Source organism: Drosophila takahashii, chromosome 2R, assembly GCF_030179915.1.
Source record: "Drosophila takahashii strain IR98-3 E-12201 chromosome 2R, DtakHiC1v2, whole genome shotgun sequence".
Classification (NCBI taxonomy): Eukaryota; Metazoa; Arthropoda; class Insecta; order Diptera; family Drosophilidae; genus Drosophila; species Drosophila takahashii.
In genome coordinates, this window is record NC_091679.1 from 10,077,839 (window position 1) to 10,100,399 (window position 22,561).

Sequence of the window (22,561 nt, forward strand, 5' to 3'; positions counted from 1 at the left end):
ACCTGTCACTATTTTACGTAACTCATAACTATTTTTGAGCACAAGTGACCCTTGCTTTAAAAATATTTATACATGGGCGTAAGCTAAAAGCTGGAGGGGGATTACACTTCAAGCATTTCAGCCCCCAAAGATTAGTAGGCTACGCTCATGTGCTTATACTCAAAGCAAAACTACTTAGATCGTTTAGAATTATGATATTTAAAATTGTGACAGGTTTGGGCACTGTTTGTGAATCGTCACTGTGAAGGAAGTAAGAAAAACAATTTTAAAAATTCCAAAACAATACACAAAAACCTGATGAGTGTCCTAAAAATTAGGGACATAAGGTGTCTTTGGATCAAAAATGCATTGTAGAAGAAAATATTTTTATTTAATTTTTAAACGCTGTTCACAAATGAAGATTTATAAACTTTGCTGTGACTTTACAATTTTAAATGCGCCCACCTCCTCTTGTGGTTCAGTTAGATTGAATTTTCCAAAACGACCGTATAAAAGAGACATGTAACTATTTAATTCCGAAAAGATTACCAAAATTGGTTGACCACTCTTGAAGATATATCCCAAAAGACGAAGAAAATTTGTGATTTTCTTAAATTAAAGATACCGCAAATACCAGAGCTGATGGACTATAGGCGTAGTGGCAACTTATGCTTAGAAAAGCCTCATTTATCGAAATAAAATGGTGGCAGGCCTGGACACCGACCCATGTCACATTTTGTCGGCCTGTGTTATGACTTACTATCGAATGAATGTTGTATGTGCAATTGGAATGTTATCTATACGTTGACTTCGGTTGATGAACAGGTTAATATAGTCCAAGAAAATGTAAAATATTTATATGACAAGTTCGTTCCGATTAAGACTAAAATTATAAAGCCGGCTGCCAACTCATGGTTTAATACCTACATAAAAAGTGCAGTAAAAAGGCGAGACTATAATTATGACAAGTGGAAACGATACAGAATGGAGCATTTTTTCAGGCAGTACAAGAATAGCAGAAAAGAAGTAAATATTCTAATTAAGAATGCTAAACGAACGTTCTATTCGTCTAAATTTGAAAGTGCAATATCCTCTCAACAAACATGGAGAGTCATTAAGAGTCTCGGAATAGGCAAAGCAGTACCTGAAAAAAATGACGATATTGACGTAACTGACCTAATTCAAAAATTTACTGACCTTAACGTACCTGAAGCTGACTCTAGTGCCTATGTTTGTCCAGTTTTGTCTAATAATTGTATTAATATGTTTGATTTTGCATGTGTTAGTCAGTGTGATGTCTTAGAGGCTATGTTAAAAATTAAATCAAATGCTGTTGGCTTGGACGATATGAGCCCTAAATTTATAAAAATACTTCTGCCCCACATCTTGGGGCATATTACACATATAATTAATTTTGCATTTACTACTTGTATGTACCCTGAGCAGTGGAAAATAGGAAAGATTATTCCAATACCCAAATCAAACCGTGATTTTAGGCCGATATCTATTCTTTCGTTTTTGTCAAAGACGTTTGAGCAACTGATTACGAAGTAATATATGTATGCAGATATATGTATGCAGATCCATATGTATGCAGATGATGTTCAAATGTATGTTAGTCGTCTTTTGTGTCAAATTAGTGATTGTGTTAATGTTAGTGAGTGGGCATGTAAAAATGGTCTCAGTTTAAATCCGTCTAAATGTAAATGTCTTGTTATTTATAAAAAAAACCTTAATACTGAGCATTTAAACAACCTTACCATAGGGAGCAAAAAGATTGAGTATGTTGCTAAGGCGGAGAACCTGGGCATCACATTAAACAATACCCTATCATGGACTGACCAAGTTAATAAAGCAGTAGGTAAAACTTACGGTGTGCTTAGGAATCTATCCTTATCGCAGCACTTCCTCCCAATGAATATACGGCTTATGGTCGCCAAGGCGTGCTTAACATCCGTACTATTTTATGGGGTTGAGATTTTCGGAAGATGTGATGCAGCCAGCCAACACAAATTAAATGTAGCGTTTAATTGTATTGCCCTTTATGTATTCAATGTTAAGAAATATGACCATGTTACGTGTTATTCAAATTGGATTTTTGATATAAGTTTGACGAATTGGATAAAACTTAAAGCTTTGACACTCCTCCACAAAATAGTTTATACGAAACAACCTGATTATATATATGACATGATAAATCTATCTACTTCCCAGCGCACCAAAAATATAATTCCTGTTAAAACTACTCTGGCTAGCTCTGACAAGCACTTCTACACTAACACTATTCGGCTTTGGAATCAACTTCCGCATGAAATCAAATCAATAAGCAATGCACATAGATTTACCATAAAAGTTAGGGAACACTTTTCAAACACGCAGTAGGAATAATAGTATAATTGAAATATTACATATGGGCCGTTCTTTTACAAACCGAACAAATTTGGCCAAAAAAAAAATTTCACATTTTTGATTTGCCTGAAACTTTTTTTACACGTACTATTCGGAAAATAAGTAAGCACGTGTATCAGGATTTGACCGAAAAAAAATTATATTTTTAGTTCGCATTTTTTTAAGTGTGCCAAAAATTGTCAAATTTGAAAAAGTACCCTCTCATTGAAAATCTGTATCTCCGGTTATATGAATCCAATTGACTTCATGTCTTTTGCATTAACTCCTCTAAAACCTCTCCTTTCAAAATAAAATTTCTTAAAAAAAAAAGTTTTTAATTTCTTAAAAATAAAAACAAATTAAGATTTAAAAAAAATTTTTAACCATTGCCCCCACAAAAAAAAAATTTTTTTTTTAATACTTGCGCCATATTGTTAGATACAATCGGTTTTTGTAAAAAGTTGGAGCCACTTTTAGTTTTTAAAATATCGAATTTGTTTTAACAAGGCCTCTGCTTTTTTCAATGAAAAAACGTCGCAGCATATAGGTCTACTCTCTCACTCTTATCGGATCCTTATGGAATTCACATTTTCTCATCGTTAAGTTAAGTTTTAAGTCTTTTGACAACTTCTGAATGACAAAAAGTAAAAAGTCATTTTTTAATTTTAAAAAATTCAATATTTTAAAAACTAAAAGCGGCTCCAACTTTTTACAAAAACCGATTGTAACTAACAATATGGCGCAAGTATTAAAATAAAAAAAATATATTTTTTTTGTTTTTTTTATTTAAAAAATTTTTTTTCAATCTTAATTTGTTTTTATTTTTAAGAAATTAAAAACTTTTTTTTTAAGAAATTTTATTTTGAAAGGAGAGGTTTTAGAGGAATTAATGCAAAAGACATGAAGTCAATTGGATTCATATAACCGGAGATACAGATTTTCAATGAGAGGGTACTTTTTCAAATTTGACAATTTTTGGCACACTTAAAAAAATTCGAACTAAAAAAATAATTTTTTTTCGGTCAAATCCTTATACACATGTTTACTTATTTTCCGAATAGTACGTGTAAAAAAAGTTTCATGCAAATCAAACATGTGAGCCAATAAAAGGTGTTCGGTTTGTAAAATAACCGCCCATATAATTAAATAATGTTAATATTAAGAAATGACATAAATTTTAGTAAATAAGTAAATCAAACTGTTTGAAACCCATTGTGACTAGCGCGCTTAGATAAAAGTAGAAATACTGTAGCGTTAGGAATTGATCAAAATAAATATATATATATATATATATATATATATATATATATATATATATATATATATAGGGTATAGGGTATTATAACTGCAACGCAGTGAAGGAGAAGGTTTGATCCAGAAGAACTGTCCTGTAGAGCAAAGAGGACAGTACGGTCCTCTTTGACGGCAAAGTTTCCTCTTCATCAAAATTCAGAATCAGCTTTCCAACCAAAATCATAAAGTCAACTTATTTTACAAATTATTTTTAAAAATTAAATATATTTTGTGAATTTACATACCCTAATTAGCCAAGAACAGTTATCTAAGATTTTTTACTAACAACACTATAGTGTTGATAAGCGAACAAAGTTAGCTCTTCGATTGACTTTGTTGTGTGCGTAAATTAGTGAAAAATCTTTGCAAACTTTCAGTGCTTATTTTGTGGAGCAACAAAACGGTTTATTATTTCTGATCATGTCAAATCGTAGCAAAGGTATTTATAAATGTATCTTAGATTACATGTTTTGATTATTATGGCTTGTTGTCCAACTGTGAACTGTTTTAAATGTGCATCTTTTTAGCTTAAAACTAACAAGTTTGTTTGTGTTCCGTGGTGTACAACTTATAAATGGCACAAAGTTGCAAAAAGGAAAAAACGCAAAGTTATTACCAAATGTATCCTTAATATCGCAAAACTAATCATTTTTGCAACTTTTTGCACGTTTCTTCAAAAAAATTACTTAAATACAGCAACTTATAAACATAAAAAAAAATATTTTTTAAATAAAAAAACAATCTAAGTGGCTTTATGGAATTTATGGAAAGGGACAAGTCAAGTGAAAATCCTGGCTGCAAAGGGCTCAAAATATAAAGAAGCTGGACCCCAATTAAAGCTAAAATTGGCATCTGCTATTAGATAATATTTCACTTTTCTTGTACATGTCAGCAATTTTTTTTTTTTTACAAATTTTAAAAATTTACGTAATCCGAAATTGTTTTACCGTCTTACCAATACAAATACAAATTTTCTTAAATCCCTGCCAATTAATTTGAATATGCGGCGTGGGCGGTGGATGAAAGCAATGGTCCGATTCAAAAAGCAACCAAAACCGAAATTACAGCTTTATCTTAATAGTATATATAAAATATTTCTAAATTGTATCTTTAAAACTAGAGTTTATGCCAAAAAAATAGACTTTTTTCCCATAGTGCATTGCGCAACCCTTAGACCTAATTTAAAATTTTTTGGAGTTTAGTTTAAGTTATTTTGCACAAATATCTTGTGTTTAAAAGGGTGAGATAAAAATTCCTTATGTACAGTGTACATTAGGGTGGATTTATTTTGTATAAAATTTCTAAGGCCATGCTCTCAGCCCTTCATATATAGCCTTTTTGTATCCTTAATCCATTAAAGAAAGAAAAAGTAAAAAATAATTAGTTTTAGGCGGTGCGCAACGGCTTTAAAGTTTATTACGCATATTTCAGATTCATATAGATGCCGTAGACTTAATTTTATACTTTGACAGTATTTTAAAAAGTATCTTAATCAGTTTCCCGAGCTTTTTAACAAGGGATGAAGTCGTTGATAAAATTCGAGTCCCTGGGAGACCCTGTAGTTTCTGAGATCTCAGCGTTCATACAGACGGACAGACGGACACGGCTAGATCGACTCGGCTAGTGCCCCTGATCAAGAATATATATACTTTATGGGGTCGGAAACGCTTCCTTCTAGCTGTTACATACTTTTGCACGAATCTAATATACCCTTTTACTCTACGAGTAACGGGTATAATAACAATAATAACGAATAATCAAAGACTTTTAGAGTACAACTTATAAATATTACGGTCTCTGAAAAATAAGAGTCAATATCGTTGTATCCTAAGCAAGCATTTCTTTGACGAAAATTTTTGTTGGCGAACTCAAAAGTGATAGTTATTCTTCAAAATTGTAAAATAGAATCTCTATTTTATTGTGAGTCACAAAAAAAAAATGGTGAGTCGGAGATCGAACTCGGTCCGTTTTGTTCGGAGACAGAAGCTCTACTGGCTAGGCTACGTCCAACTGATAATATTCATGAAATAAATTTCTACTTGACTCTTTTATTCAAGCGAAACCCAAAAGTTGACATGTTAAAATCTGACAAGAACGGGAATGGGGTAAATTCCTAGTTGTACACTTAATTTTTAGCGAAACTTTAGGGCCATTGCGCACCGCCTAAACAATGAAATAAAATTTTTCTGTTTTCGCATATTTATTGGACACAGAAACCTACCATTTAAGATGCTAAGCTCAGTTGACCTTAAAGAAGTCCACCCTAGTGTACATAGATAATGGGAGAGAACCTACAGAAAAGTTTCTGGGATGAAGCTGTATTAACAGCAACGTATTTAATAAATAGAAGTCCAAGTAATGCACTTAAAGATTTATTGAAAACACCATATGAAATGTGGCATAACCAAAAGCCAAGTTTAAAATATTTTAAAATTTTTGGTTCCACAGTATATGTTCATATTAAACTATGAAAAAGAAAGTTTGATGAAAAGTCATGGAAAGGTATACTTGTGGGCTATGAACTAAATGGGTATAGAGTGTGGTGTGTTGGAAAAGAAATATTTGTAACCGCAAGAGATGTTGTTGTTGATGAATCAAATATGGTCAAATCTAGAGCTTTGGTTGAGGATGACATGCATCTTAATAATGAAGATGATGAAAGTATTCAATCAAATATTGATAGTGAAAAGTCCTCAACAATAATGGGAAATCTGATCAAGCTGTTGAACAGCCTAGTGATATGGTAGAATTTGAGAATGCCGATCCAGAAATGTCTGGTGAAAAGTCTTATGAAAAAGAAGACTTGGAATCGCAGATAAATATTAGAAGAAGTGATCGAATAAAGAATAAACCAAAAGTATCTTATGAAGATTTAATAAATAATTGTGTAATGCATACTCAATCTTTAATCTATTCCATACCAAATAAATTTGTCCAGGTTAAACATAGTAAAGATAGGATACATTGCGAGAAAGCTATTAAACAAGAACTAGACTCACACTCATTAAATAAGACTTGGTCAATTGTACAAAAGCCTGAAAATAAAAATATAGTTCATTGTATATGGGTTTTTACAATCAAACAAAATGAATTCGGCGAACCAATAAAATATAAAGCTAGACTTGTTGCTCGCGGTTTTACGCAAGAATACTTAGTTGATTTTAATGAAACATTTGCACCTGTAGCAAGAATCTGGAGTTTTAGATTGATTATGTCTATAGCAAATCAATATGACCTTTTGGTACACCATATGGATGTTAAAACAGCATTTTTGAATGGAATATTAATACACGAAGGTCTAATTAGTAGAGAAAATGAAGTTTGTAGACTACATATGGTCTCAAGCAAGCAGAAACTGAAATAGGCTTTGTTAATTCACCAGTAGATCGTTGTATATATCTTCTTGACAAAGGGGATATATTCTCTAACATATATATTCTTTTATATGTAGATGATTTAGTAATCTCGACCAAAAATAAACAAGTAATGAAAAATTTTAAATTATACCTAATGAACAAATTTAGAATGACTTATTTAAATGAGATTAAATTTTTCTTAGGTATAAAAGTTGATAAAAGTTATGGTCATATAAGTCTTGGTCAATCTGCTTACATAAAATCAATACTTTTAAAATATAATATGGAAAATTGCAATCCTGTTAACTGTCCTCTGCAAACTAAACTTAATCATATAGCTCTTAGCTCAGATGATAAGTGTGATGCCCCATGTCGAAACGTAATAGGATGTTTAATGTGTATTATGTTATGTACAAGACCTGATTTAAGTACAGCCGTTAACTTTTTAAGTCGTATTTGTGAAAAGAATAACAAAGATCTTTGGCAATGCCTGAAAGTTTTAAGCTACCTAAAGGGTACAGTTGATTTAAAGTTATCTTTTCAGAAAAACTCAAATTTTAATGAGTTTCTGGTCGGCTATGTGGATTCAGATTGGGGTGGCAGTGAATCAGATAGAAAAAGTACTACTGGGTACATATTTAAAATGTTTGATTCTAATGTAATTTGTTGGAATACTAGAAAGCAAAATTCGGTAGCAGCATCATCAACAGAGGCAGAATATATGGCCTTATTTGAGGCAGTTAGGGAAGCCAAGTGGCTAAATTCATTATTAGTAAGCTTAAAGATAAAAGTATTAAATCCAATTACATTATATGAAGATAACCAAGGATGTATAAGTATTGCCAATAAACCCTCATGTCATGAACGTTCAAAGCACATTGATATAAAAATATTATTTTACAAGAGAACAGGTTGATAAGAACCTAATTGAAATTGTTTATATTCCCACAGGTAAACAAATCGCAGATATGCTAACTAAACCATTACCAGCGCAACGTTTTTGTGATCTGCGAGATCAAATGAATTTGATAAACTGAAGAAATGGAATGAAATGGATCTCATTGAAAATCGAGCGTCTGTTTCAACTTAAGTTTTTTTTTACGATTTGAAATGACATTGTTTAACGTAAATTATAATTTTGGTTTGGTTTTGTTAGTTTTCCCCAATCCTTGCAACAAATGTTGGACTGGAATTGTACAACTCCCACTATAGCACTGACACTTATCTTATCTTAAGTAAACTATAATGAATATATATATATACTATTTTTCATGAGGTGTGTGGAAATATCACATTATTTAAAGGCAAAACAGTATCGAATATCGATAGGTATTTGTCATTTCTGGATTATGCAACCTTACTATTTCTTTTATGCTTTTCTTCCTCTTTCTACTTGGTTCCTTGTTCAATAAACACGTGTGTGTGCTATCAGCTAAAATATCTGCAACAAAGTGTTTCTTTATTTGTTCTTACTGGATATATACAAAATGAGAAGTCAAGACAAACCAAGGAGATACTAAGGAGTAATATCTGTGTTCCACTACCAAAAGGCTCGGCGGATTAATCTGTTTTCTACACGTTATGGGCCCAGATCCTCATCGAAGATAAGTACACCTTGTGATTAACATTTATTATCATGGAAAAATCAAAAAGAAATATTAAGCCATTCGACGGTGAAAAATATGCGATTTGGAAATTTCGAGTTAGAGCGATTTTAAGCGAAAATGATTCGATTAAAGTAATTGATGAAACTGGTGGTGAAATTAGTGATGAAATTACTGTTGAAAAAACTTATGAGTGGAAAAAGTTAGAGAAATTGGCCAAAAATACAATTATTGAATATTTAAGTGATTCCTTCCTAAGTTTCGTCACAAATGATTGCAGTGCTAAAGAAATTTTTCATAAATTAGACTCAATATATGACCGCAAAAGTTTGGCTACACTAGAGCTGGAAATAACATCGGCGATGCATCGATACATCGATGTTTTCCAAAACATCGAAACATCGAGGCTTCCAAACATCCCCTTTATCCATCACTACTGGGCATGGAAGAATCTTGGTAAGCTGAACGCATTTTATAAACAATGCCAATTTAAATTTCTAGGTTTACTTTTATCAATCACTGTAGTTTACATTTTTCCTGTTGTTGAGGCATTTTAATTCGGCAGTTGGCCAATAAACCAACCTGCCGAGCTCAAGTAACAGGAAGTCTTGCTGAAAACCACCTTCTGTGGTTTTCATAAAAAAAAGAGAAAGAGAAAAAGAAATAAAAACAATGATTAAAAAAAAAAGAGAGAAAACAAAAGAAACAACTTATTCAATAAAAAATAAAGATATAAGAAAAACAAAAAAAACAAAAAATTAACCAAGGCAAAACAAAAAACAAACTAGAAAAAAAACAAGAAAGGAAGCTACCTTCGGCCAGCCGAAGCTTATATACCCTTGTAGATAAAGTAATGCTTACACGGTGCAGTTCCAGGAATTCCAATTTTGATTTTAAGTAGTCAAGAATCAAAAAGCCTACTTCCTACAAAATTACAATGAATTTTTTTATATTTGTTTGAATTTTCCTATGGGAGCCTTAAGATATAGTGGTCCGATCCGGCTCGCTCCGACATATGTACTACCTGCAATAGAAAGAAGACTTTCGGGAAAGTTTAATCGCGATAGCTTTAAAACTGAGAGACTAGTTCGCATAGAAACGGACAGACGGACAGACGGACATGGCTAGATAGACTCGGCTATTGGTGCTGATCAAAAATATATATACTTTATGTGGTCGGAAACGTCTCCTTCACTGCGTTGCAAATATCTGACTGAAATTATAATACCCTCTACAAGGGTATAAAAATCAAAGTATTGCAACAATTAAACAAAATATTGTCTACAAGGGTAGAATGTCAACCTAGACAGCTACCCCAGACTGTCGTTTCCAACAACAAGGCGTTTTCACATCGTCAGAGTGGCCGTATCAACGTGAGCGTATCCGATACACGCTCTCAAACCACTAGTATCTGGTCAATGCGTCGGTGTTTTCGCGACCAAAAGAAAAAAATCATCGGTCAGATGGTTTAAAACCAAAAAAAAAATAAGCTAAACGCATTTTTTATCAATTAAGTGAATAATTTGTAATAATAATTGTAATAATAATTATGAATAATTATAATAATAAGTGAATAATTTGTAATAATATTTGTAGATTTCGACAAATATTGGTGTTGGCGGCGCTTCGAAATGGAGAAGAAGACTTTGAAAGAGCAGAAAAGCAATGGTAATTAGAGTAATTCGTTACATTCATATGATTTGTAATATTATTTTGTCCAATATAGTTGCATGACAAGAGGAAGAAAGTACGGTCCCAAATAAGCGGAAGAAATATGGACAATCTTTTGTATGGAACTATTTTGACAAGTCGGCTGATGGCAAGACAGCCAAATGCATTAAATGTGGAAAGACCTACCAAACTAGTGGCAATACGACAAACTTGTCTGGCCACTTAAAAAACATTCATCCCAATTTAAGAATAAGCGAATTGCCACAAAAACAGACGCTCTCAACTCTGTCATTCATTGACAAAAAATATGAATCGACTTCGAACCGCAAACAAAAATTGGACAGTGCCTTATGCTACTACATTACCTCAGACTTGCGCCCTTTTTCCGTGGTGGAAAATAAAGGCTTCCGCAATTTTGTAAACCTCCTTGATCCAAGGTACGAATTGCCTTCACGGACAACCATAAGAAATGTTTCGCTGACAAATGCATACGAAGAAAAGAAGGCCAAGTTGTCCGCCTTTTTAGAAAACGTAAGACACTGTGCAATCACTTCAGATTTCTGGACATCCAGGGCCAACGAGTGCTATGTTACTGTGACGTGCCATTTCATAACAGAGGATTTCGAATTACGCAACGCTGGTTTGTCTACTGAAAAGCTCCTCGATGAAACGAGCTATTCGTCTGAAAATATTGTCAAGTCTATACGCACAGTGCTCGAGGAATGGAGAGTTTTGGGAAAGGTCACTGCGATGGTCACTGATAATGCCAAAAATATGATAAAAGCATGTGAGATACTTCAAATAAGACATATTCCATGCTTTGCGCATTCAATCAATTTGACTGTACAGGACTGTTTGGCTACAGACAAAGTTAAACCTATTCTTGACAAGTGTAAGCGCATTGTTTCTTTTTTTTTAAGTAGCACAATTGCTTATGCCAAGTTTAAAGAGGCTCAGAAATGCGAACACCGGATAATGGCACAATACTACTGGCAAGGAATGCACAGAGATTTACAGCAGCATGTAAGAAGCTGCGAAACGTGCCAACGCTACAAAACATCTCAGCAACAAGCAGCAGGGAAGATGTTGTCAGAAATAGCAAAAGCACCCTGGGAAACGCTTTGCATAGACTTCGTGGGCCCACTACCGAGATCCAGCCACGGTAACAACATGTTGCTAGTGATGTTCGACAGGTTTACAAAATGGGTAGAAATTGCAGCCGTCCGGAAGGCAACAACAGAGATGGTATTAAAGGTACTAAGGGAACAAGTCATATCACGATTCGGAACACCAAAAAAGATAATCTCGGACAATGGGGTGCCATTTACTAGCAACAAGTTCAAGGCACAACTACAGAAATGGGGAATTGATCACCAGCTGACAGCCCCATACACCCCTCAAGAAAACCCAGCAGAAAGGGCAAACCGGACGATTAAAACAATGATAGCACAATTCTCGGGAGCAGAACACACAAGATGGGACGACTGGCTACCTGAAATATCGCTGGCAATCAACAGTAGCAGGTCAGAATCAACAGGATATAGCCCGGCATACCTGCTGTACGGACGGGAAATGAGACTACCAGGAAGCCTGTTTGCCGAAAACACACAAGGATCAGGAATCGTGGAGGTGACAGTACATACACGATGGGAGCGTATCATGGAAACGAGGAAGCTAGCACACCTAAACATGGGAAAAGCGGCACAAGATCAAGCTAGATCATACAACCTCCGGAAAAGGGACTGGAGACCCAAAATAGGAGACTTAGTATGGGAAAGACAGCACCCCTTGTCAAAAGCAGCAACAGGATTCGCGGCAAAGCTAGCTCCGAAATACGAAGGCCCATTCAAAGTCACAGGTTTCATATCAGCGGTGATTGCAACAATAAAACACACGGTGACCGGGAAGACGCACAGAACCTACGTAAATGAACTGAAACCCCATGTAGAAACCCTCGACTAACAAGCACGCACAACTTCACAAAACCAACTAATTAAAAACCATTCGCCCGTGTTTCAGAATGGACAAAAAGTTACAAAACTCACTAGCAAAGTACAGGGAGAACCTGCAAAGGCTCAACCAGCAGCGGCGAAGAGTAGTCGTACTCGGAGCCGTGGACGTGGCAGGTCCAGCTGGTTGCCGGAAGCCAACCAGGGCTGCCCCGGTAGGCAGACAGGCACCATATCGAAACCCACGCTCGACGACACCCAGCGCAACTTCACGGCAATCGCTGGCGACCTCTACGACCACGAATACGACCACTGCGACTTCACGGCAATCGCTGGCGACCTCTACGACCACGAATACGACCACTGCAACTTCACGGCAATCGCTGGCGACCTCTACGACCACGAATACGACCACTGCAACTTCACGGCAATCGTTGGCGACCTCTACGACCACGAATATGACCACTGCATCAACACGGCAAACGGCGGCGGCAACTACTATCAGGAACACGACCACTGCATCAACACGGCAAACGGCGGCGACAACTACTATCAGGAACACGACCACAACAACAACACGGCAAACATTGGCGACAGCACCGACCAAGAAAACGACACGGCAAACAACGGACAACGAAGCACGACCCCCCATGCCCAGGACAACGACCGGCACAAAAAGGCACCAACTGGCGGACTATCAGCGTCCCCAGACAAAATGGGTAACCCCGCGGCGGCTCTCTTCAATGAACTATCCCGGAGTGAAGCCGATCAATCTGTCGGAGGATAGTGAGGAAGAGTGGGAGCCAAAACCGCGGGTCCGCGCGGAGCACCTAAAACGTGTGGAGGAAGCCATCGTACGTCTCAAGGCAACCTGGCGGAGCGGAAACCGGAAGACAACGCTAGTGGTCTCGGATAACCACACAACCCGTATCCGGATCGGCAGAGACGGACACGTTCACGCCAACACCAACGAGACACCAGCATCGTAAGCGGGGGGAGGGGTGTGACGACCCAGCGTCACAAACAATAAAAAAGAAGAACATTCCAAATCATTTTCTTCTCACTACGCCGCACCACATTCAAAATACGCGCCAAAATCGCACACATTCAAAACGCGCGCCCAACTACCAGGTCTGGCCACACTAACCCCACCGATACTTCGATAGCCGAATACCATCGCTATATTAGAGACCCGATAACGAGGTATCGATAGCAGGATTCTCAGTATCGACCGCTCTGGGCACACTCAACGGGGCCTATATAAGCAGAGGCAAGACCCCAGATGAGTGACTTGCGTTCCGACGATCTTCGAGGAAACATCAGCAACAAGGAGAAATATCCGGAAATCCAAGTAGATCGTTCCCAACGACCCAGAACACTACGAACCCGACGTACGCACGACGAAGCAGTTCACACTCGGCCATCCGCAGCGCCAACGCGATCACTCGGCCATCCGCAGCGCCGACGCGACCTCATGGTACACACCACGAAGCAGTTCATCACACACGCTTCCGCAGCATCGGATCAACGACGGCAAGCAGTTCATCACACATGCTTCCGTAGCATCGGATCAACGACGGAAAGCAGTTCATCACACACACTCCCGTAGCATCGGACCAACGGCGGCAAGCAGTTCATCATACACGCTCCCGTAGCATCGGACCAACGGTGGCAAGCAGTTCATCACACAGCTTCAGTAGCATCGGATCCCGACAGCAAGCAGTTCACCACTCGGCCCTCCCGTAGCACCGAACCACCGAAGCAAGCAGTGTCGACTCACATATACGTCATCACCCGACAAAACCTCACTTTACAATTACTACGAAATACACGCCTACATTATAGCTCTATCCCTCTGTGTTATTATGGGGGAAAGGGAGGTAAATCGATCTATAGAGGAACTATAAATATCTGTCGCGAACCCTGACCACGGCGAGCTATACCGCCTCCCAAAACAGGGTCGTTACAATATATTTGAAATTAAAATTAGTATCTTCTTTTGTTTGGGGAATGGGTGATTTTTCAGGTATTTCATTCAGGTCAAAAAGTTAAAAAAAAACATCACTATGGACGGCAGTCCATGTAGTAACGAAGCGCACCAGGAGAGTGTGCGAAGGCGACTACTATATATACACGAAGAAATTAAAATCTACTGTGATGGTCCGATCATAATACTCCTATCGAAAGGTATTGCGAAAACTAACAGGATTGCATACCAAGACTTTAAGAAAATCAATTGGCTTGGGAGAGAGAGCGGTGAAAGTGAAAAAGTGAAAATTTCGAAATTTTGAGCTGTTGGGGCCGGTGGGGATAAATGCCCCCTCGCAATGTTTTAGTTGTGGTTCTATTGAAAATACCCGTCATGAGGGGTCATATGATAAAATCCGACGCTCGTTCAAAAGTTTTAGCCAAAATAAGATTTTCTTCTTCTTCCCAAAATGAAAATTTAATTCTGTTTGTCAGTTTGTCCGCTTGTCAGTTTGTCCAAAATATGTTTTTTAAGTTCTGAAAATTTGATATGACGTTCATCACATCGATATAAAAAACTTTTGTTCTACCACTTTTGGAAAAACCCGCTAGTTTAGCGGGAAAACAGCTATAAATAGCTAAAATTCGGAAAGCCGTAACTTCTATACTACTAAAGCTACAGACTTGTGCATCTTGTTTGAAAGGTATTTTTAAATGCTATAAACGCCTTCTATGCAATTTGTGTAAATGTAATAGTTAAAAAGATATGAACAAAAGAAAATTTGTTTAAACCTTTTTTTAACTTTTTTTTAATTTTCTCAAAAACGGCTCTAACGATTTTCCTTACAACTTTAAACTGTATAGCCCTTGAGATTCCTTAAATTTTGGTATATAACACATTACTGTAAAAAGTCACGTTTAAAAGTTATTTTTATTCGAAAATGGCCACTTTTGCCAGCTCGACCAATTAACGCTCCCTGAGTATTGAATTTTGTGGGAGGGTATCCGAACTGTATTTTAGGGTCATGGAATCAGTAAATTTGCACTTAAGAGTTCCATATAGGAATCTTTTGTTCTACGACTTTTGGAAAAAGCCACTACTTTAGCGGGAAAAAGCTAAAAATAGCTAAATTTCGTTAGTTTGTAAGTTCGACACTACTAAAGGTACCGACATGTGCTATACATCGTTTAAAAGGTATTTTGAAATACTTAAACGCCTTTTTAACTTAATTTGTTTAAATACAATGGCTTATAAATTATGATTGACCAATTAAAATTTAAATGTATGTATATATTAGCTCCTATGAGAGCAAATGTAAACAAACAAAAACTTCTGATATCAAATAAAAACACCTCTTAACGAGGTAAAAAACTAGTGACGATCGCACCTTCAACATACAAAAGTTCTGATATCAACATTTGTGACGAAAAATTATTACACTCGTCATTAAATAGACTTTCTAATCTTTTCTCATTCGTCACGCTGCAATAGAAAATGCCTGTGAAGGGAAAAAGGCTGGAATAGTTTGCTAGGGCGGTCCGAAAGAGAATATATTGGAAAGTCTATTTAAGGATGAGTGTAATAATTTTTCGTCACAAATGTTGATATCAGAACTTTTGTATGTTGAAGGTGCGATCGTCACTAGTTTTTTACCTCGTTAAGAGGTGTTTTTATTTGATATATATATATTTGAAATTGGTTGATTTTTTTAGCTATTTCTTTCAGGTCAAAAAGTTAAAAAATTAAAAATATATTTGAATCTAAAATTTACATATTCTTTTGTTTTTGGGTGGGTGTTTGTTTCTCAGTGCACACTGGTCGGAATGACCAATTTTTTTGCAAAAATTCCAAAAATGTTCATAGAGCGCTGAAACTTGGCACATTTGATAATAAGATCATTATAAAGATATATACAAACTTTCAGTTTGATCTGGCCACGCATACATTTACCACCCATATTTTGCGAAGCGCAGTGTTAACTAAATGAGTAAAAAAAGGTAATTCTTTTTATACCCTTGTAGAGGGTATTATAATTTCAGTCAGATGTTTGCAACGCTGTGAAGGAGACGTTTCCGACCACATAAAGTATATATATTCTTGATCAGGACCAATAGCCGAGTCTATCTAGCCATGTCCGTCTGTCCGTCTGTCTGTCAGTCCGTCTGTCCGTCTGTCCGTTTCTATGCGAACTAGTCTCTCAGTTTGAAAGCTATCGCGGTGAAACTTTCCCGAAAGTCTTCTTTCTATTGCAGGTAGTACATATGTCGAAGCGAGCCGGGTCGGACCACTATATCTTAAGGCTTCCATAGGAATATTTAAACAAATATAAGAAAATTCATTGTAACTTTGTAGGAAGTAGGCGTTTTGATTCTTGACTGCTTATGTATAAACAAAATTAAAATAGAAACGCTGAATCTGGAATCCCTGGAACTGCACCGAGTGAGCATTACTTTATCTGCAAGGGTATATAAGCTTCGGCTGGCCGAAGTTAGCTTCCTTTCTTGTTCTTTTTGTTTTTTGTAATAGAAAACAATTATATTTTAGTAAATTAAACAACAATATTTACATTTTTAATTTTCCACTGCTTAAATATAGCTTTTTTAATGCGATACCAAATGTCGAGCAGCGAGCTAGGACTGAACTTAACCTTGTCTTTAACTGGAGGGGAAAGCTAGAACCGGCAGGAACGGGCAAATATAATTAATGAATTCGTATAATATAGGGGAGTGTAGGATAATTTGACGAGTAGGGTAATGTGACGAACTCGTCGAATCTCACATATGACGCCACGTTAAAAATTCCAAATAAATGTAGTCGTCTCCTCTCATCGTGTCGACAATGTTTTTACAGTAATATTATTAAGAAGTCCCGTAATTTGTTTGTGTGGTAATTTTTTCTAAAAAGGTGGTGCACAAACTAGCAAACCTATTCAATTTATTTGTGTTTCAGCAGTGCCCGAGCGAAGATGAGTGAATAATAAAATCAGATAAATATATGCTCGTACAAATGAGATCTTAATCAACAGTTTTTGGTACTTGGCGTTTTTTTGTTTGCGCCGTTTGAGAGTGACACCGTTTTTGCTCCAAGTGTACCTTGTAGGGTATCGTGACGAACCTTTTATGTTGTATGGTGACAAATATTTTGTATTCACAAATTTTAATTGTTATTATTGATTTTGTGTAAAAAACTCTAATATTACCTGAACACATTAAATGCTGCAGTTTTATTGTAGTTTTGTATTGATTTTAGTTGTGCCGTCAGTTGGATAGGATAGCTCACGCCAAAAGCTGTGGGATCTAAATCCGATGGATTTTCGAATCGTACGTTTACAAAAATATGCTCAGTAGATGTAAGCAACTTTCTGCTTTTACACTTTTAAAAAATATTAATTTTGTGGTAAAGGGGCTGTCCATATATTACGTAATCATCTAGGGGGGGGGACCACCAAATGATTACTCTAGTGCAAATTTTTTTTTGTATGAAGAATTGATTACAAGGGGGGGGGGGGTAAAAAATCGTCGAAACTGTGATTACGTAATATATGGACAGCCCCAAAGTTACATTAAAAAACGAATCGTTCGTCACATTACCCTACAATTTTTAAAAATGCAAAAAAGGAATGGTTCACGCCAAACGCTGTAGGATTTAGCTGCGTTGGAATTTCTAATCGTACTTTCACAGAAATATGCTCAGTGGATGTATGCAAGTTTTGGCTTTTACACTTCTGAAAAATATTGATTTTTCGTCGTTCGTCACCTTACCCTAACCTCCCCTATATATTAACAAATACTGTTGCAGACTTACTTTTGTATAGCGAGTCATAGCAGATTAGTAATATTCCACAAAACACGGACACTTTGGTTAAAAATATACTATTTTAAGACAATACAAAAACGATTAACAATATAAACAAATAACACATATATTCAAATAATGAATTTAGCCTATAATCTACATACCTTGAGCAATATTATCCCTTTTTGTTTTTCAAATTGTTGCACAAAATTAAAAATAGCGAATTGTCAAACTTAATTAACTATTTTCCGCTTCTTTTTGCTTGCAAGCAGCTGATCGGTCAACGAACTTTGCGACCCTAGCAAAACTCCAGACTTGCAAATATTCAACTTAATATTATCGATTGTTTGTAGTTGAACAATATATTATAAGACTATTAAAGTTAATTCAATTTTGATTTTATGCAAAAACAAGAAAGGAAGATACCTTCGGCCAGCCGAAGCTTATATACCCTTGTAGATAAAGTAATGCTCACTCGGTGCAGTTCCAGGGATTCCAGATTCAGCGTTTCTATTTTAATTTTGTTTATACATAAGTAGTCAAGAATCAAAACGCCTACTTCCTACAAAGTTACAATGAATTTTCTTATATTTGTTTGAATATTCCTATGGGAGCCTTAAGATATAGTGGTCCGATCCGGCTCGCTCCGACATATGTACTACCTGCAATAGAAAGAAGACTTTCGGGAAACTTTAATCGCGATAGTTTTAAAACTGAGAGACTAGTTCGAATAGAAACGGACAGACGGACATGGTTAGATAGACTCGGCTATTGGTGCTGATCAAGAACATATATACTTTATGTGGTCGGAAACGTCTCCTTCACTGCGTTGCAAACATCTGACTGAAATTATAATACCCTCTGCAAGGGTATAACAGCAGTAAAACAGCACCAACAACATCAAGAAACAACAATTAAACATCAAAACATCAAGAAACCAAAAATCATCATGAGTACCAACAACGACGTGTGTGATCAAATTACCAAATTTTTTAACAAAAATGGTGATTTCATTTTTGAGGATTATCGGGAGTCCCTGGAGATGATTTTCTCCAATCTTCAACAGATGGATCGAGTCGGTGAGAGAGAAACTAAATATGGCGTACATATGCTAACATGTACCTGGGCCGAAGATGATGTAAGAGAGGGCCCGGATACTTGTCAATGTCACCAGGCACCATACCTTAGAATTAAATTTATTGCTTTAATTAACATATATAATAAACTTAACCTTAAATTTGAAAATAAATAAATAGTTAAACAATAAAAATAAATTTGACTCTAAAATTTACATATTCTTTTTTTATTGGAGGTGGGTGATTTTTCAGCTATTTCTTTCAAGTCAAAAAGTTAAAAAAAAAAAAAAATATTGTGACGACCCAGCGTCACAAACAATAAAAAAGAAGAACATTCCAAAACACACATCTATCTTTTTATTCTCACTACGCCGCACCACATTCAAAATACGCGCCATAATCGCACACATTCAAAACGCGCGCCCAAACGGATACGCTGGTCACACTAATATATCGATAGTCAACTACCAGGTCTGGCAACACTAACCCCACCGATACTTCGATAGCCGAATACCATCGCTATATTAGAGACCCGATAACGAGGTATCGATAGCAGGATTCTCAGTATCGACCGCTCTGGGCACACTCAACGGGGCCTATATAAGCAGAGGCAAGACCCCAGATGAGTGACTTGCGTTCCGACGATCTTCGAGGAAACATTAGCAACAAGGAGAAATATCCGGAAATCCAAGTAGATCGTTCCCAACGACCAAGAACACTACGAACCCGACGTACACGACGTACGCACGACGAAGCAGTTCACACTCGGCCATCCGCAGCGCCAACGCGATCACTCGGCCATCCGCAGCGCCAACGCGACCACTCGGCCCATCTGCCACGTCAACACGGTCACTCGGCCCATCCCGCAGCGCCGACGCGACCTCATGTTACACACCACGAAGCAGTTCATCATACAGCTTCCGTAGCATCGGATCAACGACGGCAAGCAGTTCATCACACACGCTTCCGCAGCATCGGATCAACGACGGCAAGCAGTTCATCACACAAGCTTCCGTAGCATCGGATCAACGACGGCAAGCAGTTCATCACACACGCTTCCGCAGCATCGGATCAACGACGGCAAGCAGTTCATCACACACACTTCCGCAGCATCGGATCAACGACGGCAAGCAGTTCATCACACATGCTTCCGTAGCATCGGATCAACGACGGCAAGCAGTTCATCACACACGCTTCCGTAGCATCGGATCAACGATGGCAAGCAGTTCATCGCACACGCTCCCGTAGCATCGGACCAACGGCGGCAAGCAGTTCATCACACAGCTTCAGTAGCATCGGATCCCGACAGCAAGCAGTTCACCACTCGGCCCTCCCGGAGCGCCAAACCAACAGCAATCAGTCCAGCCTTCGGCCCTCCCGTAGCACCGAACCACCGAAGCAAGCAGTGTCGACTCACATATACGTAATCACCCGACCAAACCCTATTTTGTCAATTACTACGAAATACACGCCTACATTATAGCTCTATCCCTCTGTGTTATTATGGGGGAAAGGGAGGTAAATCGATCTATAGAGGAACTATAAATATCTGTCGCGAACCCTGACCACGGCGAGCTATACCGCCTCCCAAAACAGGGTCGTTACAATATATTTGAAATTAAAATTTGTATCTTCTTTTGTTTGGGGGGATGGGTGATTTTTTTTAGCTATTTCTTTCAGGTCAAAAAGTTAAAAAATTAAAAATATATTTGAATCTAAAATTTACATATTCTTTTGTTATTGGGTGGGTGTTTGTTTCTCAGTGCACACTGGTCGGAATGACCAATTTTTTTGCAAAAATTCCAATAATGTTCATAGAGCGCTGAAACTTGGCACATTTGATAATAAGATCATTATAAAGATATATACAAACTTTCAGTTTGATCTGGCCACGCCTACATTTACCACCCATATTTTGCGAAGCGCAGTGTTAACTAAATGAGTAAAAAAAGGTAATTCTTTTTCTTTTTGTTTTTTGTAATAGAAAACAATTATATTTTAGTAAATTAAACAACAATATTTACATTTTTAATTTTCCACTGCTTAAATATAGCTTCTTTATTGCGATACCAAATGTCGAGCAGCGAGCTAGGACTGAACTTAACCTTGTCTTTAACTGGAGGGGAAAGCTAGAACCGGAAGGAACGGGCAAATATAATTAATGAATTCGTATATAAAGTTAATTCAATTTTGATTTTATGCAAAAACAAGAAAGGAAGCTACCTTCGGCCAGCCGAAGCTTATATACCCTTGTAGATAAAGTAATGCTCACTCAGTGCAGTTCCAGGGATTCCAGATTCAGCGTTTCTATTTTAATTTTGTTTATACATAAGTAGTCAAGAATCAAAACGCCTACTTCCTACAAAGTTACAATGAATTTTCTTATATTTGTTTGAATATTCCTATGGGAGCCTTAAGATATAGTGGTCCGATCCGGCTCGCTCCGACATATGTACTACCTGCAATAGAAAGAAGACTTTCGGGAAAGTTTAATCGCGATAGCTTTAAAACTGAGAGACTAGTTCGCATAGAAACGGACAGACGGACATGGCTAGATAGACTCGGCTATTGGTGCTGATCAAGAACATATATACTTTATGTGGTCGGAAACGTCTCCTTCACTGCGTTGCAAACATCTGACTGAAGTTATAATACCCTCTACAAGGGTATAAAAATTGGACATTTCGTGTCAGTGTGCAGCGGCAAGCAAAGGGATCCCCTTTTCATGGGTGATTGCTTTCAGCTGTTTCTTTTGGACGTGACAACAGCCCGTGACATTCTATCACGTACCCGTGTGATCACCACACTTTCTTAATCTAAGCAAAGAATATATCGCTATGATCACCCGTCACACCCCAGTAACTTCTCCGCGCTTAATAAGAGCCCCGATTTTTGGACCGAATTTCGGGATCTGATTCCTGAATACAAATCCTAGATACAAAAGCTGGATATAACTATTGTGGACCCTAATTAACGATCACTCGTCACGCACCCCTTAACTTTAATTACCCCCCCACACCTGTCACATTGTCCTGATTTATTACACTAATTAGCATAATTAATTACCTCCCCCTCCACGTCTGTATCCAGCCTTTGTATCCAAAACCCGTATAAACATCCTACTTTTTGAGACAATTTGTTTACCTTCAAACAATTTTAGGTACTGGCACTGTGCAGTGGCACTAATTTTGTGGGCGCTGCGAAATGTGTACTCAAGGCATAGTGATAAGACTGCAGCTAAATCAGTCGACAAGCAAATCGAATTGGACTTTAGTCCGCCCCGATCGCTGAATTTTGGCAGGCAAACGTTAAGGTGATGACGATGACGGGATTTCGCCTGCTTAATGGAGTGTAGGGCGTGCATTGACTTACATCCTGGATCGGATGAACTCGTCTGTGTTGTAACCATTAAAACTCAATATGAAACATTTAAACGGGCAATTACCAAGCTATGACGTTTACCTAATGATTACCCAATTAA

General features: G+C 37.1%; 1 protein-coding gene across 1 annotated transcript in view; it reads right to left on the bottom strand.

Annotated features, from left to right (window-relative positions):
- Window positions 1-22,561, bottom strand: part of LOC138912734 (transcriptional regulator ATRX homolog) — a 1,213,613-nt gene that overhangs the window by 389,084 nt on the left and 801,968 nt on the right. The gene's annotated exons all lie outside the window — the stretch shown is intronic.